Below are 12666 nucleotides of genomic sequence, written 5' to 3'. Positions count from 1 at the left end.
CTGTTCTGTGAAGTCTGGACAGTGCTGTTTTAATCTGTGCAGCAGGAATACTGGGTGCCTGGCAATCTACTGGTATTGTGATTGGTCCTTGGGAGGGGTAAAGTTGGCACTGAATCTGTTGGCCAGTATATTGGCAATATCTGTTGGCTCAGTATGTGAGGTTCCATTGTGCAACAGCTCTGAGCAAATCTGGGTATTGCCATGGAGATTTTTTACATAACTATAGAAGGCCTTGTGGTTGCCTTTACTATCTGCTGCAATTCTGGTTTCATAGCTAGCTTTAGAGGATTTGATAAGGGACGTCAACTTTTTGTTGAGGCTGATAAGGGTGTTTTTCCAGTCTTGGGACTTCACCTTATTTTGCATCAGTTTCCTCCTTCTGTTGTAGAGTTTGTTTATGGAAGGGGACCACCAGATTGGTTCCTTTTTTTGGTGGAGAGCATCTTGGTTCTATAGGGTAAGGCGAGATCCATGCATTTGTGAACATGTTAGTACAGGGCATTAGTGTATGATTCGGTGGTCATGCAGCTGTTCTCCAACTGCATGGGTGCCGTGAAGTTAGCCACCTCTGTTTTTAGCAGCCCAAAGTTAGCTTTGGAGAAGTTTCTCATGGTGGTTACCTTTGCGGGGTGAGGGGACGAGGGATGTGGATTTCCAAGGTGATTAGTTTGTGGTTAGATCTAAGCATGGAGGAGTTAGCTATTGGTATAGAGCAACAGTCACCCATGTTAGTAATGACCAGGTCAAGGATGTTGCTACCTCTAGTGGGGGTAAGAATGAGCTAGTCCAGGGCATTGGAATTAATGAATTCCAGGAAACGTTGGGCAAGTGTATTGTTGCATGAGTAGTTTTCCCAGTCAATGGAGGGGTAGTTGAAGTCACCTAGTATGAGAGCGTTTGGGTGCTTAGGAATGTGGAGTGTTAGTCTTTGGTCATGGTTGGGGACCTATAGCAGGCTACGACCTGAATCGCTCTTCTTTCTATTCTCTGTGCTTCTTCAGTTTGTGTACCCCTCACACCATGTCAGACCCTTAACATGACCAGTGCCATGTTAACACACACACTGTACACAATGCAGACTGCATGGGTACCGCACACATTCTGCAAGCTACACGATGTGGACTGCATTTGGCACCCATGTAGCCTTCAGCAGTGAGTGCAATGATGAAGTGCATTACCAGAAATTCTGTCTGCTCTGACGTTCCATGTGTGTCAGTACTATCTGATATCCACTTTCTTTGGCTTCTATCACTGCTTGATGTAATGTGGTTTCCCATAAAATGGTGACTACATGTTTTATAATGTTACAACTGAGCTTATAGCACATCTATGATGCTAATGAGGAGATTTAGTGTTATTGTCTCTGACTATTACACAATATATTAATACCTAACGGGTCCTCTTCCAATTCATACATGACCTGTGACATCAAATAACTGGTGTATAGCTTCTATAGATTTTTATTGCACTTATGGCTGTGGTTATTGCACTGCCCTGCTGCATGTCATGACCATGTTGCAACTATGCAGTGGTTTGATGCATGTGTGAATGTGCATAACAACAGGCATTGCATTACTTGCATGCTGATATCCTTGGGTGACATGACCTTGCAAAGCTCACTCTGCTCACCAGCTTGAGGACTGTAATTTTCATGGTTGTGAAGCTTCATCATGCAGGACTGTCCCAGGCATTTCTGAGCTGTATCAGCAATTATGCATCAGCAGTTATGCACACATAATGCACACATAAGCTTCATCAGGACTCATTGTGCTACCACAGGTGCACTATTTACTATACTGCAGTTGTGCTGCCCTTGTCTTTGAATACCCACCCCCCATAGTTGTAATGGGTAAGGGCATGTAGGCTCGATTAATCAGAAATTACTAAAAAAGTAACATGACTGGCTGAACTTTTATGAGCAAAAATATGTATTTTCAAATGTATATAAAAATGGCAAAACCTGTATTGTGCACTGAAACAAGTAATCAAAATGTTAATGCTTATCAGTTTAATGACTTGATTGACCATACAAAAGTAATTAAGGTGTTTTTATAAAGTTTGCATTCTTAACGACTTATCTACTTTGAATGTATGAAAACAGTACCATACCACCAACGATGCACAAAACTCACTCTCCATAAAATAAATATTGTCCCTGAATCCAACTGCAATGCGCATCCTTAATGAATGTAGGAGTTTGCTATGTAACGCAAAGTGAATAATTTGTCATTTTGCCCAGGTGGGAAAGCAGTGACAACTGCTACACTCATTTTACAAGTCTCACTGTTTACTGTATACAGCAGGAATAGAGGAATGGTAACACCACCTCCCCGCCTCTCCTACTATCATAATATTATCTGAACAAGAACCGAATCCTGAGACTGAACTATATATATATATATGTATTCATATATGGTGGTCATTCATTAGGTGGGAAATACATATGTGAGAAACAAAAATGAGTGACCATAAAAGAGCGAATAGACAAATGAGTGATTCCACATTTGAGGGAACTTCATATGGTTAAATTCAAGTTTTATGCAATGTAAGTACATAAAAGCATGCAGAATAAGGAAACGGTGGTGGTTTTGAAAATGTACAAGCCTCCATTATAGCAAGTATTGTATAAGTATAAATGTTCACAGGTTAGGGTTATGGTTAGGCAAGCAGATCGATTTAGTTTTGTGCCTGATTGGTGTCACGGGTGCTCTGTGATCTTTTGTCTTGATAAGTGGTACTATTAGGGATAGGGTTTTTAGTAATGTAATGCATACAGTTAGGGTTAAGGGCAGGGGTAAGCACATATTAATGAGGTGGTGCATGGGATGAATGGTATTAACTGACCATTTTCCTAAAGTAATAACCAGAACCATACTATATTAAAAGGACATTCTTCCCCATTTGAATAGATGCTATCCCTGAATCCTGCAGTAGCATGCAGTATAAATAAATCAGGGAGTGTGCTGTGTAGACCAATGTGAATAAATTATTATTTTGTTCAGGTGGCACATCAGAGGTGTCCATTAAATTTAGCTTACAGTTCAAATGTGCCAGTGTTCTTATACTAACTTTATATCACATCTTTCAACTTGACAATTCTCAAACTCATAACAAAAATGACCAAAAATCATAGCAGAAGATGAAAAGCCATGCTTCTTACTTTTGTCTTAGTGTAAAAGCCCAACTCATACCCTTTGTGAAGGTATGCTTAAAATCACAGATTAGGTGGGGTGACATGTAAATTTCACCTCGAGATGGCAGCATTATTAGACTTTTAAAGTAATTTATATCCCGACTCAACTGCTGGTTAGGCTTTCCATGGTTATGCTTTCCCTGTGTTTTTCAAGTAGAATACAAAGTTTGCTGCTGATAGATCTGTTCTTCTTAAACTCATATTTATTCAGTGTACATTGTTGTTCTTATATTGTTAATGTTTCAAATATCTGTTACCAGCATCTACACTGTTGCTAGAACAAATCAAGATAAATAAAGTTATGTGCCCCAAGGCACTTGGAATATATCTACACTGCACATCTACTTTTGGTAAAATGCCATGATATTCAGAGAAGTTATTCTTGTAATAAACCAGAGTTAATTACCACTTCCTGTATATTAAGACCACTATGCCCATGAGTATCCACAGCAATCTGCTTATTCAACAGCTGCTGATTTAATTCCTGTTACCTATGCAGTTTAAAACTTAGAAACAATTCCCTGGATATTATTTACATATTAATATGAAAATCACTTGGCACAGGGTTGTCTCCAACAAGCAGAATTTATTTTTATTATACCAGGCAATAATAAATGTCCCTGTCTAGACTCTTCATCATTCTATAGGGACAAAATACATTTTATTTACTAAGAACATTAGTGATTGGACTGGTCAACCAAGAAAACACTGCAGGAAGCTAATATCTCATTGGTTCAAAGTTGTGCTAACCCTAAACTAAGTAAACAGAGACATTAGCGTATTCATCATTTACAGGCAGAGTATCTGTGCAGTTACTAGAAAGGTTGGACCACTCATAAAAGTGGAAAGTTTGAGATGTAGAATTTTTGAAAGTATGTACCAGCATGCAGACTTCCTTTCCATAACACTCCCTGACTGCTCAAGACTTGGTATCCCCAAAGTGTTTTCCATCTCTCTTACACACACACACACACACACACACACACACACACACACACACACACACACACACACACACACACACACACACACACACACACTGTCACTGTATATGAAACCTCTTAGCATCACATCAAATAGTTAGAAAATAATATTTCACTTTTACTTAGTTTCAATAATTTATGATCACAAAATAATGCTAATGGGCAGCAAATGTTGCAATAAGTCATATTTCAAACAGCAGCTATGCAGTATCTGAACTCATTCATAAAAATAGTGAATATATAGCACACCATCATTTATAGTACTACATACAAACTTTTTACGAAATATTATGAGCCAAGCTCTGGAGACATGGAAGGTGAAGAACATTTAATACAGACAATCCTGCTAGATATGTATATTGGTTAAGAATATGGGTGGTATACATAGCCATTGCTCTGAGCTGGGCTCCGTATTGTTGCATTGAAATTACGGAACTTTGAACTGCATACAGTCGAGACCATGTGGTCAAAGTTCTTGTAACTTTGATGCTTTGTACGGAGATCATGGTACAGTGGGGAATTGGGGATTTACCCTTTCCCATTGTAGTGTGATCTCAGAGTTGGTATATACAATAAGCAGGGTGTCTGGAAGGTAGCGGGACACAGCATGTTGTTATTGTTTAGTTTTTAAAGTTATGTAGCTTTGATTATATGGTCTAGACCATAAGTGCTCAAAGTTTTGCGACATTAAAATAGCAATATGAACCCACCGAGTTGGAGGGGAATTTTGCACAAGCTGTGGAAAAACACAGCTTCTGTGTGATTCAAAAAGGCACACTGTGCTTATTTATGCACAGGCAGTTTAGTCAGCTTATGAAACATTCTGGAAAATGTATTACTTCCATATTATACGTTCATAGGTTCATAGGTAGGTACTAGGCTGTTAGCCGTAGGGCCTATATAAGACTAGCCAAACGGTACTCTAGCTTTTGCAACCCAAAAAAATTATTTTCCTGTGCCCCTGTCAAGCAGAGCCACAGAAGTGATCCCCGGGATGAATTTCCTATCTTCCATCTAATCATCAAGATTTTTCTTGAAGAGTGCTAATGAGGAGCTTTGTTTGATATAGATAGGTAGTTTATTCTAGAGTATGGGAAGTCTCTGGGACAGAAATCTATCCATCCAGCATGTTCTGCTATTGTGGTGACAAGGTTTAGGTCCCTGCAGCATGTAGGTCAGAGGGATTGGGATTTCTTTACATGGAGTATGTCCAACAGCTCTGGGTTTGACATAGCTTTGTATGTTAGGCAGAGATCGCCTCTGAGTAGGCGATATGCAACAGAATAAAGCTGGAGTTTTTTAAGACAGTCTGCGTAGGGCATCTATTTGAGGCCGGTAATCATCTTTGTGAGGTATTTCTGTGGCCTTTCCAGTTGTTGTAGATGTCTTGTGAGGTACATACCAAAAGGGGCGTTGTACTCTATAATGGGTCTAATGAGTGATGAGTAGAGGGGAACAATGACCTCTTTTTTCCTGGATGAGAAACATTTTATGATGAGGTGTGCCACGTAGAAGGATTTCTTGACTACTGTGGCGATGTGATTATCAAAGGAGAGACTACGGTCCACCTGTGTCCCAAGGTCTCTTATCACACTTTTGGTGTTAAGTAGACTACCTTCTATGTTGTAGTTCATGGGTACAGAGTTTTTACCAAAAGGGATGACAATGCACTTTTTGGCATTGAGCTTAAGGCCATGGCTTTGACACCAGGCATCTGTCTCAGTGAGGCCCTTTTGTAGGATGTCCATATCGTTAGGAGTTTTGATTATGGCTCCTAGTTTGCAGTCATCTGTGAACTTTGTTAGCCAAAGACTTCAGAGAAGTAGATATTAAACAGGAGAGGACCTAGGACTGAACCCTGTGGTACTCCACTTGTCACTGGTCTGAAGTTGGATTTAGAGTCTGCTACTTTCACATTGTGGGATCTGTCAGTGAGCCAGTTGGCATCCCATCTTGTGACATAGGGATTTATACCTAGTTTAGTGAGATTATCTATAATTCCAGAGTGGGGGATGGTGTTGAAAGCCTTGGCGTGATCTAGATAGGCTGTGTGAACCACCTTACCCTCATCTACGGCTTTGGTGACCACTTCAAAGAAGTCTATCAGGTTTAGGAGACATGATCTGCCTTTTACAAACCCGAACTGGGTAGGGTCCAGAGTCTGGAGATTACCAATGTCATTGCTTATAAGTTCCATCATGATACATTCCATAGCCTTGCAGACCAGGCTTGTCAGGCTAATGGGGCAGTAGTTCCCGGGGTCCATGGTGGCTCCCCCTTTGTGGATTGGGATAATGGTTGCTGTGCACCATTCAGTGGGCACAAAGCCTGAGGTGAGGCTATGATTGAACATGGTACTTAGGTGGGGTGCCAGTTCATTCTGTAGTTCATGTAGAATGCAGCCTGGGATGTTGTCAGGTCCCATGGATGCTGTGTTGTTGGCTTTGGAGAGTGTGTTTTTTACCTGTGTAGCCATGATTGCAAGAACTTTGCATTCTTCCAGTATAGAGATGGGCCGTTTAGGGGATTACAGAGGGATAAAGTTAGCACTGAACCCATCTGCCAGGATGTTGGCAATATCAGTTGGTTCTGTATATTTGGTGCCATTTTGCTGTAACTCAGAGCAGATCTGAGTGTTGCCATTGAGATTCTTGACATAGCTATAGAATGCTTTGTGGTTGTCTTTAGAATCAGTGGCGATTTTGTTTTCATATCTAGCTTTGGAGGATTTTATGAGGGATCTCAGCTTCTTACTGAGGCTGACCACGGAGTTCCTCCCATCATGCACTCCTCATATTTGTGTGTAAAGGGCGGCAGTGCTTATGTCACACCTTAGAAGGTGTGTTTCACACCTTTTATCCCCTGTATCAGACTTACCTACTTCAAAATTGTCCTGGGACTTTGCAAAAAGGAGAGCATCTGTTAAAGCCCAGGGTCAAGCGTCCAACTGGTCAAATAAAGAGACTAAGATCCTCCTCTACCTACTTCAGGAATACTGGCTGCAGATGTTAGAGATGACAACTGCCAGCTCAGAATGGAAGACAGTGCTCATATGGCAGGAGTTGTGGGAGCACCTGTCATCACTGAGAAGATCACCAACTCTAGACAGCAGTGCAGCAGGCACAGTTACAGCAACCCGCAGAGGAGGAGGGGGAGACCATATTGTTGTCACTGTTTCAAAAGTCCTAGAGTAGGTCAGAGTTCTACACTAAGTACTTTTTCTTGTTTGTATAATCATAAGAATACTGAATACCTAAAGATAAGCCAATTTTTATTCATACTGGTATAAATAAATGCATGTATACCAATCTATCTTTGTGTGCGTATGTGTGTGTGTGTGTGTGTGTGTGTGTGTGTGTGTGTGTGTGTGTGTGTGTGTGTGTGTGTGTGTGTGCGTGCATGTGTGTGTGCGTGTGTGCGTGTGCGTGTGTGCGTGTGTGTGTGTGTGTGTATGTATATACATGCGCGCGTTTGTGTGTGTGCATGCGCGTGTGTGTGTGTGTGTGTGTGTGTGTGTGTGTGTGTGTGTGTGTGTGTGTGTGTGTATGCGCATGTATACATATATATATATATATATATATATATATATATATATATATATATATATATAGGTTTACCATCAAAATTTCGATTGAACATTCACCGAGTCAGAATGTGGAATGTCCAAACTCCAAAAACTGCAAATGTAAACACAGATATTCCAGACTGCTAAATCCTGCCCCTCTCAACCCATGGTAGCACTTGTTTCAAGTTACAAAACCAAAAGTGAATGTCGAAGTTTGATATTTCTTTGCAGATATGGTGTTTTGGCATTCACGGTTTTCACAGATTTTGTTCAATAATATGAGAGAACGATTAAGTTCAATTGAAATTTTGATAGTAAGCCATATATATATATATATATATATATATATATATATATATATACAGAGAGAGAGATTAAAGTCATTGCAAATGCCTTTGACAAAGTAAGGATTTTAAGGTATGAGATTAGGATGAAAGATAACTGTTCATAATGTTACACTTAGCAGAAGTATCTGAAGAAGTCTGTCCATAGAGGCAGACGAAAAGCATTTCATGAAATTTGTGTTTTTTTTGCTCAACGCAGTCCTCCGGATTTGCTTTTTTATATCAGTTTGTTTTTTTTATTTTTTCATTCTTTTGACTTAGCAGAAGTAAATAAAGTCATCTTGCCAAAGGGAAAAAACAGTCTATTTAATGTTTTAAGGAGACCATTCGCTGTGATGGACTAGGACTCATGTATTGAGATAAAGCAATTAGGAGCTTTCCATTAGTAGAACAGTAGATATCCTTGGGTAAAAATACCGATTTCCCATCCATTGATTCAAGCTACATTTGAATGTGGTGAGGAATGAGCTTTGTTTTACATGGATAGAGAATCTCCTCCAGAGCAGTGGTATCATCTAGGTGATATACATGCCCCTCAAAATCATTCTGTTAATGTTGCAGAAGCGGTTTAGGTCTCAGGATTCAATATGTTGGATACCATTTGACATGCGGATGTGAAGTAAGTCCATCAGTAATAGGTTGGAGGATGCCTTGTATGCTAGACACAGGTCACCTTTTAGCAATCTGTAGGAGACTGAATATAACAATATGGCTTTGAGGCAGTCAGGACATATTGTTGAGGCCATCTATCCATTCTGTGAGGTATTTATGTGGGTGTTCAAATTGTTGCACGAGCCTGGGCATATACATGCCAAAAGGGGCATTATTCTTAATGACCGACCTAATGAAGGCTGAGTAAAGGGGGGCAATGTGAGTCAGGATGAGGTGAGCAGAGTAAGTGATTGTAGGTTCATATAATTAACACAAAATAAATTGAATCGTTATGTAAAATAATGAAATCAGCATTTCTTTGGCAACAATACTTTATTTTCAGTCACAATATCTGAGCAATTTCCTTTTCATTTTTCCATAAGTGCGAGGGTAGTTTAAAAAGTGGCAAATCTCCATACACCCAATGCTCTTAGCATCTTTCAAATCAAAAGCACGATAAACCTTGTGAGACAGAAAACATACGGGTAGATTATGGCTGAATTAGGAGTTTGAACTGATTGTAAGAAGATACTTGAATGACTTTTTAACTCTTTAGTTTAGACAACAGCTTGTCTTTCTGCTGATTACTGTCAATATGACTTCTGGAGTCTGGAAGCATAGAAAAAGTTTTATATTCCTTTGATATATTTGCATATCAGGCCCTTTACAACAAGTTTGATCTCAGCATTTCTGAAGACCTAATTGCTGACTTTCAGTTTGACAATTGACTCTCAGTTTCAAAATATTCTTGAAATATGGATTCACATGCAGTAATGCTATTGCAGATGATCTGCAATCTCACACCAGAAGAGAAAGAGAAGTAGGTAACTTAGATTGTAAACATCTTCACTGTTATAATTCTGAGACTCATAATTATAAAAGTAAATAAAGAAAACAAATTAATGAATAAATAAATAAAACTGCAAATCTAAAGAAAATCAAATGTTAACAACTGTTATTCTTCTTTAATGTCACTTTTGGAGGGAACATAAGGTATCCCATAAAAAAGAGAATACGCTGAGTGACATATATCTTATATTATATATATATATATATATATATATATATATATATATATATATATATATATATAGCAATATTTTTATACATCCATGCTTACTATTTCAGGACTCATACTTAGAAGTCTTGGTATTAAAAATGTTACCTTTTAGACAATAACAAAGTTCTGAACAATCCTATAGACTCTAATGATACATTCCTCTAATAAGGAACTGGCAACAATCAGACATTTCTATAAAATACTTTTCACTCTCTGTATGTATGCTCTGCTTGCCCTTCATTTTGAGCATATATGGGACTTAGCATAATGTGCTTGAATTCCCATTGCTTCTCAATGTTATGGAATTTTAGTTCAAAAATTGTGGACCATTAATTGATATTAATTATTTGGAGATTTCATGGTTAACAAAGATGGGTTTTAGGGCAGTAATCACAGCATGAGTCATCATGTTATATTATTGCACTTTTGCAGGGAATTTTGATTGACAGTCTACACACAAAATATGTTATATATGCTTGTATTTGGATAAATCATCACACACTTTTTCCAATTTTGACATAAGCATGCAGTAGATGCTGTAGTTTTGTACCATCTGCTCTGTCTATCTGTAAAGTCATGTTAGGCTTATGTATGGAGTCATAGGTCCTGCCCTTGCCCTTTATCATGCCAAAATGTGATCCATATATCTTAATTAGTATGCTGTCAAATAGCTGTGTAGGAAGGGTAACTCTGTCATCTACAAATAATAATTCTTGAATCTACAGTGGTTCATCTTATTAGGGAAAATAAGGTCCATTAAATATTTAGTTTATTCACACTATATGTTCCTCCTGTCTTGGCAATATTGCACAGCTAATAAAATGCAAAATGATCTCTGGTGCAAATATTTAACTTTTGCACACATAGTTTAAGAGTAGGTAATACAGTAATCACATATTTAAACATATCAAAACTTTTCTCCAGCTCCATTGTCTAAAACCGTACCACATATTGGTATTGGTTTTTGAGTGTTACTCCTAAATATGACCAGTTGGGAATGATCTTGGACAAGTACTGTAGCATGCTGTGGAAATGTGTAAGAGGTTATTATAAGCTTAGTCTATGGATGGCCTAATGGTTAAGGTGTTTGCCTTACAAACACAAGGTGCAGGGTTTGAGTCTCACAAGGGCTAATTGGCTAGGCTTACAATGGCTCACAAGGGCATTTAGTCTAGTACTAACCTATGAAACTAAGCCTTTTCCATCCTTGCAATTGCTTTTAGTTTTTCAGCATTAGATTTCAACCATTTTAAATGTAAAACATGACCTATATATTTAAGCTAAGTTCAAAAATGTAGCAATCATTCCTATTAAGATTCAAAATTTTGATCCCAATCTAACAGTCTTACTAAATATATGTAGTTTTCCACTTTGCAGCACACCAGAATGTTATTAGTTATACTGACATCTCCATCTAGTTCATCAACTATACATTCCAAATCTCTCTATCACACTTTTGGAGCGGATTGCATCTCACATGGTAATTGTAAGGAACTGTATCTGGCAAGAAGTGTATTAAAGATATATAGCCAGGAACTATGGAAATAGTCAGAACTACCTTATCCCAGCTTAATTTGTCAGACACTGGGTTGAAATAAAGAAAAGCAAAGCACTTAGCATTTGACTTAACCTGTACTACCTATTAACTTGTCTGACAGTGTACCATTTCCAACTGTCTTTTTAAGTTTAGAGGATCTGTAAATATAGTCATCTCATTTACTGCTGCCTTTGGCTGTGTAAACATGCATGAAACTTGAAAATAATTTTACATTTTCCTTTGAAATTACCAAAAGATGTAAATGTCATTATCTAAAATGAAATTTTAGAATTTAGTCCTACCTTCAAAGGTAAAAAAACAGCTACACCTTAGAATGTAATTAAAAATAAAATTTTAGTATATTTTAAGTCACATCATATTAAAAAAGAAAAAATAACACCTTTACATGGTAATACTTTATCTTTCTTGGCCTGAAATCATAGCAGAATCATGTATGTATGCATTTATAGTTTTTATATTTTGCGTGAAATGAAAGCTATATTTTTTGTTTCAAAGTGATTGTTTTGCAAATGTTGCTTTCTTATTCCTATAACATTTTCAGACAGAAATGGAGTGGTGGCCATCTCTGTGGTATGAAGGGATAAAGCTACGACTATAACCCTGATGTTCTGAGTTTGAAGATCATTTCTGCACTGGATAACCCAAATGTGGGAAATTGGATTGTGTCACCAGTGTTGGGGCTCCCATCCTGCTGGAAGAGAGTTTGCTCCAGTCTGCTAATGTACCACCTGTAAATAGAAAGCTGTAGGCAATACAGCAGTAAGAGACCATAGCACATGGATTTGGTTATATAAAATCAATACATGTAGTTCTCATTTAAATACGCGTATATAAACATGTGCTCACAATGTGAGAGTGCTGTAGTTCCTGATGGTGATGCAAGTGTCAATGTCAGCCACTCAGGGTATGGTTAGGGGCATTTAAAAATGCCCTCATAGCCTACACTGATAGATGCAAAGTACAGCACAAACAGCCTCCATGGCTGCCTTGACATGGTCCCTCTGGAAATTTCTCTCTTCTGTGTTGTATGTGCCCAACATAATAAAATCAATATACTCAAGACTGATGGGAAGACGTTTAAAGTCAAAAAGCAGAGAGGGAAAAAATATAGAATAAAACAAAAAAAAAGATTCCTGTATCAGCTGCCTTATGCTACATATTGAAAACCTAACAGGAATCAGGTAAAGCAGACAGAAGCATCTCAAATATGTACACGTCTGTCAGAATAAGTAAGATATGCTTATTTTCAGTAACATTTAAAATAGTGGATATGTTCATATTATTTGTGAAGTGAATGGGAAAAAGGACTGCC

Source organism: Protopterus annectens, chromosome 6.part0, assembly GCF_019279795.1.
Source record: "Protopterus annectens isolate FY-2018-M chromosome 6.part0, PAN1.0, whole genome shotgun sequence".
Taxonomy (NCBI): Eukaryota; Metazoa; Chordata; order Ceratodontiformes; family Protopteridae; genus Protopterus; species Protopterus annectens.
The sequence above is the reverse complement of the archived record's forward strand: the minus strand, read 5'-3'. Positions refer to the sequence as shown.